This window comes from Eptatretus burgeri, chromosome 10 (genome assembly GCF_056783735.1).
Source record: "Eptatretus burgeri isolate ZD-2024b chromosome 10, Ebu_testis_v1, whole genome shotgun sequence".
NCBI classification, from domain to species: domain Eukaryota; kingdom Metazoa; phylum Chordata; class Myxini; order Myxiniformes; family Myxinidae; genus Eptatretus; species Eptatretus burgeri.
The window spans coordinates 73,617,672-73,633,024 of record NC_140970.1 but is presented as its reverse complement, the minus strand read 5'-3'; the positions used below and the strand labels follow the sequence as shown (position 1 = coordinate 73,633,024).

The window sequence follows — 15,353 nt, the reverse complement described above, 5'->3', positions numbered from 1 at the left end:
GGAAGGATTTAATGTCTGAAGCGATGATGGATTCCATAACCTTGCTGATGATTGAGAGAAGGCTGATTGGTCTGTAGTTGCAGGGATCTATTTTTGCACCTTTTTTATGCAGGGCGGTAATGTTGGCTAATTTCTAAGCAGATTGCAGATGACCTTGAGCAAATGAGAGGGTGAATAGAACATAGAGAGGGTGAGTAAGAGCAGAGGTGCAGGTTTTTAGGACATGTGGGTTGATGCCGTCTGGACCGGCTGCAGAATCTGAGTCGAGGTTTGACAGCAAGCTTTCCACTTTGTCAGAAGAAAAGGACACAGAGTCCAGGGACAGCTAGGTGTGACTGGGTTAGGTGGGTACAGAAAGCAATGGGTTTCGGACGCAATATTTAGATGCAAACACCGAGTTTAGGCATTCAGCCTTTTCACGTGCAGTGTCAGCAGTGCGGCCATTTGAGGTGAGGGAGGGATGGAGGGGGAACATACACCAGAAACAGATTTGATTAGATGCCACCAGGATTTGGAGGAGGGAGAGAGGTTTGAGAGTTCAGAGTTGAGATTAGAAAGATGCTATTTTCTGACTCTCCTGAGGGGAGACACACACTTGTTCTGAGCTTTATGGAAGGAACTGAGATTGTCCTCAGTTGGGTTTGCTTTCCATGAGGCAAAGGCAAGTTGTTTCAGGACAACTACCTCACCACACGCTTCAGTGTACCATGGGCAGGAGGAAGGTTAGGACAACTGAAGATGAGAGAGGATAAATCTGTGCATGAGGGAGAGCAAGTTTCTTTGAAAGAATTCCCAGGATGAGTTGATGTTCGAGAAAGTAGCGATGGGAGACCAGTCAAGAAGTTTTATGGCTGTTGGAGACCCTGCCAGTCAGCCTTAGTGAAATGCCAGACTCGGCGGCACTGAGGTGGTTCTCTAATAACAGCCAGAGAGATCTCCATGCTGTCCATGTCCATGTTGATGGGTGTTGATAGTTAGGAAGGAATATGGGGTGGGTCTTGAGGTCAAGGTGGTTGTTTATGGTGTAGGTCACTCTCATTGGAGGATTCATCATGTGTCCTCTTTCCTGGGTATGGGCAAATACTATCTGAGAAAGGCGTAACCGTGTAGCTCTCCGATTTCTTAACACGATCGGAAGTGCTCCTGAGTTGAGAACCAGTAAATTTGTGGACATTGCATCAAGACCCATCCACCAGAACAACCAGATACTGATCATGGGCTCGAGGCTTGTTCCGGTCTGCGTGGAGATAAACTAAATCACCAACCTCGAGTTATGTGGGTTGGGGAGCCCGACCAACAGGGGTCTTCAACTTCTAACTGTTACGGTGGTTGAAGTGTGCTGACCGTGTTGCTCTATATTCAATCGTCTGTCGGTTAGAGGTAACTGATTGTTGTTCAACTGGTCCCACTGAGTCCACATCTCACATGCAGATGAGCTCCTTGTATGGATGCGGGAGTTCAAACTAGCAGTCGCGATGGAAAGTGACAATGGGGTAACTGTGCCAAACAAAGGGTCCTGACGTAAGAGCTCGCGCTCCAGTTCTTGAATAGCCTCATCACGACCGGATTTTTGTTACAGTTTTTCACACGTCCAATTTCTAAGTCCACGAGGGAGACAAATCCCGAAGCAGGATCAGTCCAAATAACTGCGACTGGTCCATCCAGAGGTCGAAGATCAATATACAGTCTGACCACAGTGCCACGTAGAGAGTTGTGATGTTCATTATCCACCAAATAGGCTAGATTATAAGATGTGCTGCACTCTGAGGACAAGAACAAGCTGTCGATTACATTTCATGATGTCCGCTGCAAATGCCATGCCAATAAGCTCTGGCTGATCAGATGTGATCTGCTCAATAATGGTGTAGAATCTTGTTGAGTGAGGCGCAGTGGTGACATGCAGTAGAGATCTGTTCGATCGACCTGTCCATGTCAGAGGTGAAAAATACCGGTGGACAGCCAGTTTAAGCTGGTGACACGAGAGGTGATCCAGATGCATATGTAGGACAGTCAGAAGACCGTCAAGGACCTGGTGAGGAATGACAATATACTCATGTGCTACAACAAACAACCAGTAAACCATCCCAGATGATTGTCACAGCATTGAGGTAACGTTTCACATCCTTAATGTTGGTAAAGCTTTTTCATTGGCTGGGTCCCTTGAACGAGGTGAGCATGGGTGCGGTGCAAGTCGGGGCATTCTGACTGTATGATGAACCAAGCTGCTCTCTGGTGAAGGGGAGTTTCGTATTGCCCGTGACAATATCACGAATAGATGACCCCCTAACAACAGAGTCCTCCATGAGTCCCACAAAGGAGCAAATCTGGCATGAAGGATTATTACAATCAGGGGCATTGTGACTGGCAAAATTAGACGGTACATTGACAGAACCAGCAAGGTGTCAGATGGAAAGTTAGTAGCGACTGACAATGGACAGGAAAGTTGACACATGCGGGTTAGCGGAGAATTCTCAATGGCACAGCTTCTCATATGCTTGTACGCAAGGCTTACTGTCGGTGAGTATACAAGCCCTATGTTTGGACTGGATTATATATATGAGCTGAAATGCCTGGTGGCGACTGCATTGGAGAGAGCTTCCACTTCACACAGAAGCCATGTGACTGACTTGTCATCCGCGTAGTTTAGCACTGAAAAAGCCTGCAATGTGGAGTTTCTCTCCACATGAGACATCGAGGGTACAACCTATGCCACATTTCTTCACCGCACCATTATATCCCATTGTTGATCACCGGGCCGAGGAAGCATGACTCTCGACAGTGCAGACTGTCGACAGTTAGACGACAGTGCAGACTGGGCTGTGCAAAATACGCTGCGAAGGTCATCTGACCACTCTATCCTTTCTTGAGATTGGTGACTAGCAGTTGCGTCATCTAATGGTGCAAGGAGTGATGCACAGTTGGGAATCACATGGTCCAACACTTTGTAAGCCCCAATGAAGGAGCGCAAGCCGTTCACCTTTTCTGGAGGGGAGCACGTGGAGAGTGTTGCAATGCGATGAGAGCTGGCTTGGATTGTGCCCCGATGCCAAATCCAGTACAAGATGACGACAGTTGCCAGACAAACGATTGTTTTTGGGCCGATTGCTAAAAGCTTTAAGGACCTGTCCCCAATTAAATAAGAGTTAGATAGTGTTTGCTCCATGATATAGGTCATCGGCCAATTTGGCAACTGCTCCTTCGTTAAGGTTGCCGAGTACGTGACATTAGTTCTTCTAAGGCGTTTCCGAACTGGGCATACCCATGGCGGATCTTGTATATACATGTACTCCACGGAATGGGGTTGCGATACCATGGTATTTCATGGATTCTTGTGACAGCGGGATCTGATAAAATGCACTGGTGAGATTCATGGTAATGATGTACTTCTGTTGTGTGATTAGGTGCAGGGTGGAATCCACGTCAGGCATGAGGGATGGTTACTTGCTATAACGCCCTATGTCAGCGAACGCAGTCACCAAGCGGGAACCACCATGAGGCTTTGTAACTAGGAAAGAAGGGTTAAGGTATTCAACGGTGATCTGTACATCCTATGGGCGTGCAAAGACGATCATTGCCTCAAGATCATTGTATTGCTGTTGGAGTTCAACAAGCTTGTTCAATGAATATTGAGGAATGCGGCCTTTGTGCTGTGGGGTTTGGACTGGACCCATGTTAACAACTGTTTGAAAATGGCTAGAGGCACCATTATAGTCTTTAATATTCAGATCGAACACTTCATCAAATTCCTCAAGGAGGGTTTAGAACTTGGTCCTGATGTCCGGGGGGATAATTTTGTGCGGGTCTCGTTGAACGGAATCAGTGTCAGAAATCTGACCGTGAGGACCATGGGTTGTGCTCGGACATGTCTGGTCCTCTGGATTTTCAATGAGGACAAACACAGGACAAACTTGGAAGAAGCACTCATTTCGCTTGAGTTGTTGTGGAAGGTTCATCAGATTCGGAATCCGTATCGTCCCTGAGATTCTGTAAATGACGTTCTGTGGGGGTCATGGTTGCCAGGCATTTCCATAGTCATACTCATAACTGGTGTCTGTACGTGGCTCGAGTGCGAACGTGTCATCTGAAGAATAGAGCTCATGCGAAAGGGCGAGCTTGAGGCAGTCTCCTGGCCATACCATTGTTGAGTTGGATGGAGCTCACAAAATGTGGACACGTCTCACAATATGTTGATGGGAAGGCCTTCCCACAGATTCCTACTTATAAATTGTGCCATCACTGAGAATCACCTTGACAATGGGTCAGTGGGGGCCAGAATTGGACACAACTGCATTTATTTTTTTTCATTTATTTATTTTCATTTACAGACGCTTTTTGATGGTTCTGTGATTTTCCCCGGTTTACTGGCATCGATGTCCATTGGCACTCAAAATTTCAGCTTTCCACACCATCCAGAAGGTACCGAACATTACTGTCAGTGAGTGAGTCAGTCAGTGAGTACCGTCAGAATGAGCTTTATATATTAGAAGATTATTATATGACGTAAATACAGGAATTTCGGCTGGTAGAGGAGCTAAACGACGGAAGACAGTAGGTTCACGGACTGACGCAAAGGGGAACAGGTAGACAAGCACCACACCAGTGGAAGAAAAGTATGATGAGGATTAATGATTGAACAAGCCCGCGGCACGGAGACAGCCGATCAATCTCCCAGGAACGACTCAGAGATCCCTCACATCCAGGACAGTGTAGCCCCGCTTTCACAAAGTCAGGGCCACAAGAGAGTTAGAGAAATGGTGCAGGGTGGAGATAACTGAAGTAGAAAGATAGTTGTGTTTTTATTTTTTTAGTCTGATATCTTCATTGATGTACTCAGTATTCACATGAACAATCAAACCAACCTGCTACAACAACAAAGAGTTTCTCATCTTTTATAATGTTAAAAATGTTTTATGAGAACGTGATTGTTACCCATGGTCCATTCCTTCTATACTGTATTACATGGTGATCACAATCCATGTCTTCAAGAGAACACCCTCGTGTTTCATGAAAAGGCAGTATAGCTCGTGAAACACAGACTATGTGACTTGCATGGATCCTGGGAATGGGAGAGTTTGCATTGGCATTCATCAGTTGGGTTATAGTGGTGGTAATTGTTGCTTTTTTTTCACTGGACTGATCTCCCAGGGCTTGTGCGTTCAAATCCAGCTAAAGGCAGCAGTTTTCCAGATCTGGAAAACTGTAGGAAGCCAAGCTCGTTTATTTTTTTTATAAGTTCGAGGCTCATAGAAGAGTGAAGTGACAGGGGGTAAAGTGATAAGGACCAAGAACTGACAATGGGTCAGTGGGGGCCAGAATTGGACGCATCAAGCAATGGACATGAACAGGTAAAGGGAAAGGAGGGGGAAAAACACAGTAACCTTCAAGTTCGAGGGAGGGTTTGGTTGGGTTAATGGGGGTACAACAGATTGCAGGTAGGGAGAGGGGGGTGACATGAGATGGTGTTGTACCCCTTGATTGAATCCCAGGAAGGAATCGTGCCTGGTGTTGGCTTAATGGCTGGGGTGGTGGGCTTGGGATCCCAGGATCCTGAGTTCAAATCCCCTTCAGCTGTTGGATTAATATCAGGTGAGGTTGACTCTGCCTGTCATCCTTCTGAGGTCGGCAAAATGAGTGCCAGCTTGCTGGTATAACTGTGTCGGAGTGACGACCTGTCCAGGATTGTGTCCAATAGCCAAGGAGACTGCTTTGGCAGCACCAACGCTCTGCACAGAGTATGGTCCCAATGGATGGATGGATGGAATTGTGCTGAAATGTTTAGCAGAAGGCAGTTTCATAAACAGGAGAAAAGAGTGGAGGTGTGAGCAGAAAGCATGGATTTAGGATGTTGAAGGAGGAGGGTGTTAATGGAGGAAACTGGAAAAGCTGAGGAGGTTTGGAGGGCTGACCAGACCAGAGAAGAGACTGTGAAAGATGGAGAGGTTGCTGATCTGTCTGTGATGTTACAGCAATGGGTCTTGAGAATTGGGCTCATCCTTGAAGATTCCAAGAATGTTGAGAGCTTTAGATTCCGCAGAATTCAGAAGAGACCGATGTGATCATGCAAGGGTTCCCAGCAGTTCAAGGAGAAAAGTTATTGAGTTCTCTTTGTATATAGTTTCAGGAGAACTTGCTCCATCACTATCGGATTGTCGTTAAAAGCCCAGCTGGCCCAATAAAGACCAACGGCATGGGCGCAATCTGACTGCTCCAACTGGTCTGGTCGACATGTGATGCTCGTCCATTTACTGTGGTCGTTTCTTTTCCCCTTTCCAATTGTCGAAGGACATTGTTCCAAATGACCAGAGGTCATTTGACCAAACGTCATTTGGAACCACCTACCCTTAATTACCTATATTTCAAACTTTAAAAATTCAAGTCAATCCACCATATAACCTTTGGGATGACATTCATACATGACAAAGAAACCTTTCGGCTGTTCAACCAGCTCAGAGCCATTTATATCGCTCTTGCAGGTAATGTGACACCGATCACACATTGTTCCGAGTTGGTACATCCAGCTACATCACAACACACGTGCTCAAACTTTTAATATCCATGTCGATCTTCATCTTCAAATGAGTGAACTATCAGTAATTACGTAACATATATATATATATATATATATATATATATATATATATATATATATATATATATGTACCCACTGTGTTTGAACGTTTTATTATACATCTTGTGATTAACTTTGTTAACCACATCTGTCTATTAAGGGAGCTACATCGAGAACTCAATAACTTTGAGCTTGGAGACCTGCTTGGTTGGGTTTATCACCCTGGCATGACACACATACCTAAAATAGGTGCTATTTTAAGTTTTGATAAACCGAGTCATGTGGGCTTGCCTGGGTATTGTTGAGCGTTGTGTCAAGGTCACGTCGGTCAAAAAGCATTATAGGTCGACCAGACATCGGGGAAGACAGACAAAGGCGCAGTTGAACGCGTTCCTGAACCATTATGGACCTTTCCGGTAAGAAGTCATAAAGACTTGGGGTTTGTTGATGGCCTTTTAAACTATTATAGGAAAAGTATTAGGGAAACAAATCTTCATGTCAAGTGATGAAATACAATTAAATGCATGTTATGGGGCTCGAAAAGCTTCTGCAGAACATCAATAACAATAAATGACTGAGTTTTTCGAAGGCAAACGAAGACCATTTGTATACTTGTTCAGTCATCCTGCCTTTAGTGGTTAACTCAAACTTCTGAGCTGTTTGACCACGGGTTCGATTCCTGATTGAATCGGACTGCAGATCTATATTATGCAGGGCTCATCGGCTTCAATCGTGGGTTCGATAGGATGTTGAGGGAACGCACTTAATTTAACCTATTGTCTCATCTGGGTTCGATTCCCGACCCGACTATGAACCATCGGATTGGTGCTTCGTAGGCAGGTTGTTGCATCACAGTGTATCGCCATTCAGATAAATAATAAGCCGGGCGTCCTGTTTGCTCACAAAAATTGATGGATGTTAAATATCCAACAGTGTATTCCATGAAGAGCAGGTGAGTTGTTGCTCGCACCTGAAACAAATTACAAATTCCTGCTCTGACTACCACTGGGAAGCGAAGGGCAAACTACCCAGTATAATCCTTGATGTGGGGCTGCTTTGCTTCATTGGGGCTGAACCTTCCTTCGAGGAGGGAAGGAGCGAGGAGTAAAATTTTTTTTGCTGTGTATCGCTCTTTATACGTTCCGCAACACCCATAACCAGAAGTGGCCGATATATTCCATGTTCCAGAAGTAATTCTGTGAAATTACTCTTGAGTTGATCTCACAAAGTAAAAATCGTATGCAATATTATCCAGTTAGAAGGTGTGTGTCGCACAAAAAGGTAAGTCCGAAGTAAGCACAAAGTTTCCAAAGCTGAGGTGTTTTTGAAAAGAAGTTAAAATTGTTGCAGCCGAAAGATCGTTCCGGTTTCCCGGTTTGAATCTGGTGAGCCGTGTTAACATGAATGTGACAGTCACCCATTTTAAAGAAAATCAAGGCCCCTGCCAAATCAAAGGAGGAAGATCAAGGCGCTTGCCGGATCCTCGCAGCCACGTTACTGTGCAGGTTGGTGTCCCTAAATCAAGCGAGTGTCGTGCTGATCTTCAATCATGTGACAGATCTCAATCTCCTACAGAGCAACTGGGCCACGTGATGCGAGCTTCTGGCAGTACGGGAACCGCAACCGATTTACTTTTAACAGGATATGTTAAACCATCAGGTGAAACTGCCAGAACAAACAGGATTCACCTGGAGACCAAGTAAGGTTTGTAAATTGCATTTGCATAACAAGTGTGGGACTCCAAGAAGAAGCAAAATAGTTTAACAATAAATGGGTAAGACTGAAATAAAAATGTTCCCAGCTACCCTCGACTGACCCAAATGCACACGAACAGTCCAAGCGACCAGCAGATCCTTAATTAACTATGGTCCTTTAAGCCTCAACCACATGATAGTAGAAAGTCATGGGACAAGAAGAGAGTTCGATGGCAAACTGGTGATGTTGTTTTCAAGTTGCCTGCTCGGGTCAGTCCACTGCCTCAGCCTGGGTGGAAGGAGGATGGAACTGCTTGGCAGAGTGGGCATAGCATCGGCGGAATGGGTGCGGCTTTCTTTGAGGAAGCTCGGATTCCAGCAGCTCCTTTGTGTGGTGTTGACCGGGTTCGCCTCCCCGATTCCAATTGAGCCTGCCTGACATAAACTTGCACACCAACATAACTGGTGATGACTTTTACCCCTCCCCTCCCTCTCACCATTGGCCCGTCACTTGGCTGGTGGGTGGGGCGATCACCTTATTTGGCCTTTTACCAGAAGCGCAGAATGACAAGGGCCCCAGAGAAGTCAAGACAATTCCCTTGCCTAAAATGAAAACCTGACGCCCTTCCCAGACACTAAAAACGGACATGAAATAGAGGTCGAACAGGTTGTCGATTTTTCGACACACACATTGGAATTGGTCAACTTGGCATCTGTCTACGACATAAGCGAAGCATATCTAAAGTCACATTTAATTACTTCTATGCTTATGCAAAGCACTCAATAAAGAAATAACTACGCCATGTTCAGAATTTATTAACCCCAAGGAATCATTTCTGCAACAATACGTTCTACTTTCGGACTAGTTAACCCATCCTGGGCCATGGATTAGTGGGACGGAGTAAGTCTGTGTGAAATGCACAAGTGTTTTTTTCCTGTGAACGCCTGCACCCCTTCTGATGGATCAATATTACTGGCAATAGGGGACTTTAGAAATGACGTATAAATGATAACGAGGCCTTTCGTGTGTGTTTTTTGTTTTTTTTTGTTTCCAGTGACTCACTTCTGCAAGCCCGCACACTTTTAAACTGCAAACGCTGGAGCGAAATCTGTCATTCAAATAGTCTTTTAAACATCATTGACATCATACTTTATCTTGTGGCTCCAGAACCAAACAAACAACATAGTATTGTTGTGGGAATGACCTTTCGGGGTGAATAAATGCTTAGTATAGTCCAGTTATTTCTTAATATTTATTTAGAATTAGCATAACATAATTAATTGTGATGTTAGACATGCATCGCTATAACATGCAGATAGATGTTCATCTTCTCTGCCACTTTGTTTGTTTCTACCCTCACCAAACCTTTGGCTTTGTTGGATGTTCTTTCCCGAAATCTGTTAAAATGTTTCTCTTTTTGAAGCGCACACCAAGCCTTGCAGAGCGAGGCCAGTCGAGAGTATAAGCAGCTGTTGTTTTTAACAGGCATTTAAATCATCACAGGGTGTGGGGCAATAATAACAGGTTGGCATTTTTTGGTTCATCGCGTGCTGGCAGTTACAGGTGGATGAGCTTCACACCAACCGCAAGGAAAATGAAGGCAATGTGCTGTGAGAGAAGGTTGCGCTTTGGGAGAGAAGGTTGTGCTTCTACTTTGTGAACATCGAGTGGAGTTTCACTTCCTTCTTTGTTGCTAGAATGACGACTCTGCAAGAGAGTTGAACTGCCTGGACTCCTGCACTCTCTACCTCTGGTTTTCCCAACCAAATCTCCACATTGTCTCGAAAAAAATCCCTCTGTAGATCTCTTGTTGTGTGATAGATTGGGCTGTAAGATTAGTATAATTAAGGAATATACCGATCGCTTGGTTTGTTCGAGGGTGTGTCTCGAGTAGAGGGTAAAGGGTGTTTATTTATTACATACGTGTTTACACTGTTTTGCTTCATGTAATCCTTCCCCCGAGCATTTAAAAAATAATAACCATTCCTTTCACACTGTGAGGCACATTGGGCTGCCGAGGCAGTTTCATTTGGCTAAGGAGTACAATTACTGGACGGGTCACCACTCTGACGCAGGATACTCAAATGGCTTATTGCCCCAGTCAGCTGGTACTCATTTTGTCGACCTCAGAAGGATGACAGGCTGAGCCAACCCACTTAGAGTTATTTAAATGGCATGACAGGGCTCAAACTCAATACCCCAAGATCTTAAGCCAACCACCTTAACCATAAAGCCAACACCAGGCTCCCCTGCGTATTTGCTTGTTATTAAATATACTGTACCTGGTCTCGGGATGGATTCCATTGGTTTTAGCTGCTTCGTTTGGTGGTTTAGGGTGGATGTAGTTTAACGATAAAGCGGTTCAAACCACTTCAAGCTGAGCTTGTGACCAAATTATTTGCTCGGCCGAATTAGGTCGGTCATAGGCGTCTATCGGTGCTCCCCACTGGTTAATTCCACAGTACCAACGAGTAGTGTAACGTGACAAACAGGCCCGAGAATTTGCTTGGGGCTTTGAACTTGGTTGTCAGTTGTGGTCATTTTAACATGACCCGCGGGACTCGAACCAGGCAACCAGAATGGACCAGCGATTACATCAATATCTGTATTATAAAGGGAGCCGATTCAGTCTGTTTGTTTGTCATGCTACAACTTGAGAACGGATTAATGGATTTCAATGAAACAAATGGTGGTGGATTCAGCAAACTCCCAGGAAGGTTTGTGATGCAAAAAAAAAAAAAAGTAGGTTTGTGTCTGGGAACAATTTGCAAATTTGAGTGGCAAAAATGCAAATGCCAACTTGCAATGCTGGTTATCTCTGCACAGAGGGCAGGATCTCACAGGAATCCTTTTTTATTCTTGCCCCATAGATTAGCCATCGCAGCTGTGCCAAGGAAAAGGAAAGCCCATATTGGAAGGAGTGCTTGAGATGCAAGAAATCATGGAGATCCCTTTAACACTCCCCCCTCCTCGCTCCCCGAGTCTATAGCTAGGCCGGCATCTATATACTCCCTATATACTCGGCATCTATATACTCCCTCATGAAATTTCCCATTAACAACAACCGTTATTATTTTATAGCAATTACGCAAAGATTGGTATTTCTGTCAGCGAAGCAACGGGTCTGATATGCTATTACTTCTTACAGCCCTCTCAACTCATGTAGCTCCCACCTCCCAACATGACTAATCATAAATATCATCATTTTAAAACTTACCTTTCACATTCAAAAACCCCAGATTTTTTTTTGCATACATAGTCAAGGCTCATGGAATAGCTAGAAGAAACACTGCCTTGAGAAAGTATTCATACACCCTGACTTTTTTCACATTTTGTTGTGTTGCAGCCTGAATTGAAAATGAATTAAATAAAAAAAAATTGTCACCGATATTCACAAAATACCCCATAATGACCAAGTGAAAACTTGTTTTTAGAAAATTTTTACAAATTACTTAGAGATGAAAAGCTGAAATGTCTAATTTACATACAGTAAGTATTCAACCACCTGAGTCAATACTTTGTAGAAGTACCTTTGGCAGTGATTACAGCTTCGATTCTTCTTGGGTATGTCTGAATCAGCTTTGCACATCTGGATTTGGGGATTTCCTCCCATTCTTCCTTGCAAATTTGCTCAAGCTCTGTCAAGTTGGATGGGGAGCATTGGTGAACAGCAATCTTCAAGTCTTTTCACAAATTCTCAATGGGATTCAAGTCTGGGCTTTGACTGGGCCACTCAAGGACTTTCACGTTCTTGTTCTGAAGCCATTCCAGTGTTGCTTTGGCTGTCTGCTTGGGGTCATTGACTGGTTGGAACATAAATCTCCACTGTAGTCTAAAAAGTCTTTTGCACTCCGAAGCAGGTTCTCAAGGATTTGCCTGGATTTGGCTCCATTCATTGTTCCCTCTATCCGTATAAGTCTCCGAGTCCCTGCCACTGAAAAGCATCCCCATAGCATGATGCTTCCACCACCATGCTTCACGGTTGGGATGGAGTTAGATGGGTGATGAGCTGTGCTCAGTTTCCGCCAGACAGAGCGCTTTGCATTCAGGCCAAAGAGTTCAAATTTAATCTCATCAGACCACATAATTTTTTGCCTCATGCTCTGTCTTTCACATGCCTTTTTGCAAACTCCAGGTGTGCTTTTTGCAAACTCCAGGAAAAGGTGGGGAGTATCTCCCCACCTTGGAAGAACCAAAATGAACAGAACAGAAGAGCCAGACACACTTAGGCACTGTGTGCTGTCATACTACCCAGGCCTTTCTGAAAAGATTGGCAGAATCGTACGTGGCGCACAGATTGGCATAGCCTACAAGCCTCGATGCACCATCCATAATGTCATCTCAAAACAAAAGGACCCAATACCAACTGGTGTTAAATCTGGAGTAGTTTACCGTTCATCATGCAAAGACTGTGACCAATTCTACAATGGTGAAATTGGAAGAAATTTGAAACAATGGCGAGATTAACATAATAGAGCAATTAGGCTTGGAAAGGTGAACCAGTCAGTCATAGCACGTCATTGCCTGCAATCTGGCCATAAATTTGACTTTGATGCGACCCGTGTCCTGGACACAACATCTCGCAAAAGACACAGGTTGATTTTGGAAGCGTGGCATGTGAAGAGCCGAGAGAGTGGTCTGACTGGGGAAACGGTGGCCATACCCACACAATTCACACCTGTGATTCAAATGGCGAAAACTGGATGGTGCAAACAGCTGGATAAGGTGAGCAACAAACAACAATCAATCCCAAACACCACATCCACAGGTGCACAACACCCAACGAGAACCCCAACACTCGCACAACCAACACCTCATCATGCCCAACCCAGACACGAAACCAGGCGTGTGTTCGTGCCCCGGAAACACAAAAACAACAACAAGCGCACACACGTGCTCACCCACACACATACAACACCAAATCACGTGTAAGTAAAAACAAAAAACAGCAGAGCACTGCTTCAATGATGTGATTTGATGTTTGTTTTAGCTTTTCCAAAATAAAATTTAAAAAGCACTCCTCAATTTGACCTCGAACACACTTTTGGTTGGAAGCGGCATTATCTTCTCGAGAAATGTGTAATCCCAACCACCCCAATCTCATACAATAAGCGTATATGTATGTGTGTGTGTGTGTATATACATATATATATATATATATATATACATATATATATATATATATATATATATATATATTCGTGTCCAAGGAGTCAAACCCCGACCTGGACGGATGGAAAAGCTTCTTCCTTGAAGGCCTACAGCCGAGACTTGGAGATTAATGCGTGTGGGGGAAGGGGGCAGAGGGGTGGAGGAGCACAGCACAGGGGCGCTGCACCAGGACAGCACAAGGGGGGTTTTATACTCAAACCCCTCTACAAATACACGGCTACAGCTTCCTAAAAGGAAAACATTTAATGGAAATAAAAAAATATTTACAAAGGACAATAATTCAAAAGGGTAATGATAATAATAATGAAATAAATAATTCCTAAAGTTGAGGCGCCTCCTCATACAGACTCAAACACAGACAAAGGGAACACAAAATACACACATGCAGACGCGCACAAAATGGTGCTTCTCTCATAGCGAGACAAATGCACGCCAGGCAATCTGCGAGCGGCACTCCACACCAAGGCTCAGAGCCCCAGTTTAATGGCTTCATGCGCCGATCGTCCTCACTGGCCCAACAAAGAACCAAAGCCAGCGTCTTGCTTCATCACGCGGGCCAAATTGCCTCAACACCAATTCAAGGATCGTGCCGTCATCCTCGTCGCACGCACTCACCCTCTGCTCTCGCCTCTCCAAACAATGCGACCGGTGCCTCTGCTCTGATCATGGCTCTCGAAAAATGCGCAAGCCCTGAACTCCCGCCTCTGATATATATATATATATATATATATATATATATATATATATATATATATATATATATATATATATATATATATATATATTTCTGTCAGGTCAGGTTATATCTGTGACCTGCTACAGGTACCATGTAAACCTGTACTAACCTGTTCCATGGTCGGGTTGTCGGCGACTAAACCGTCTCTCCAACCAGGTTTTCTGGTGAGGAGGGTGTTTGGATATGGACACCCAGCAGGATTAAAAACAAAACCTGTCAAAGGGCGGAGGAGCTCCCTGTGAGCCAACGGCCATCCATATCTAGTGCCCAACTGTGTCTGCGGACGTCCTCCTGCAGTTGGGTCACTTCTTATTAGGAGGTTGGTGGCAGGATTTGCACTCCGGCCACCGTAAAACCCTTCATTCCGCAAAACGCAAAAACGCAAAAAAGTCTGAAAACCCACTCCGTGGGAGTACCTCCTGTGCAGCTTCCCTTCGCAGGGCAGCTCACCGGATGACGGGATTGGGGCAAAGCCTTTGGGACCCCCAATCTTTGATAGGAGGGAAACCACGGGGTAACATCCCTGGGTCAGATTGCGGGAGAGTGTGTCGGAGTGGTGCTGAGGTGTCGTCCACCAGACGGCGGTCTCCTTGGGTTAACCTGAGGCGGTCCCTTCGGGTGGGTGCCTGGAATGTCCTATCCCTAAGAGAGGATGATCACCTGTCTCTGTTATCATCTGAGCTCAAGCGTTTGGACATCGGGATTGCAGCTCTCTCTGAGGTTCGGAGACCGGATTGCGGCGAGATAATGGTGGGTGGTTACACCTACTATTGGTCTGGTCGCTCTGATGGTTACCATACCCAAGGAGTTGCTATAGCTGTGTCCAATAAGCTGACCCCAATGATAATTGAGGTAACACCGGTCAACGAGCGTATTATGAGATTAAGGATTCGTCACTCCTTCGGTGTCATTTCCCTGGTCTCTGTTTATGCTCCGACTGAGGAGAGTGATCTCACCGTGAAGGATGCATTCTACGCCACACTCGAGTCTGTGGTTGATCAGTGCCCCAGACAAGATACACTTCTAGTCTTGGGGGATTTCAATGCATCGACTGGAACTGATAGGGATGGTTATGAGGTGTGTGTTGGTCCCCATGGGTCAGGAACTATGAACCAGAATGGCACTAAGTTCCTTGACTTTGCAAGAAGTCATGGACTTAGGGTGGCTGGTTCATGGTTTCAG

The 15,353-nt window shown here is 44.9% G+C and overlaps 2 protein-coding genes across 2 annotated transcripts in view; one reads left to right on the top strand and one right to left on the bottom strand.

The window, feature by feature from the left end:
- LOC147018873 (uncharacterized) overlaps positions 1–15,353 on the bottom strand; it is a 405,228-nt gene that overhangs the window by 249,804 nt on the left and 140,071 nt on the right. The gene's annotated exons all lie outside the window — the stretch shown is intronic.
- Positions 6,825–15,353, top strand: part of LOC147018876 (uncharacterized) — a 65,379-nt gene continuing 56,850 nt past the window's right edge. Inside the window, exon 1 of the mRNA XM_085898983.1 lies at positions 6,825–6,984. The gene's annotated coding sequence lies outside the window, so the exon portion shown is untranslated. The remainder of the gene's footprint in view (positions 6,985–15,353) is intronic.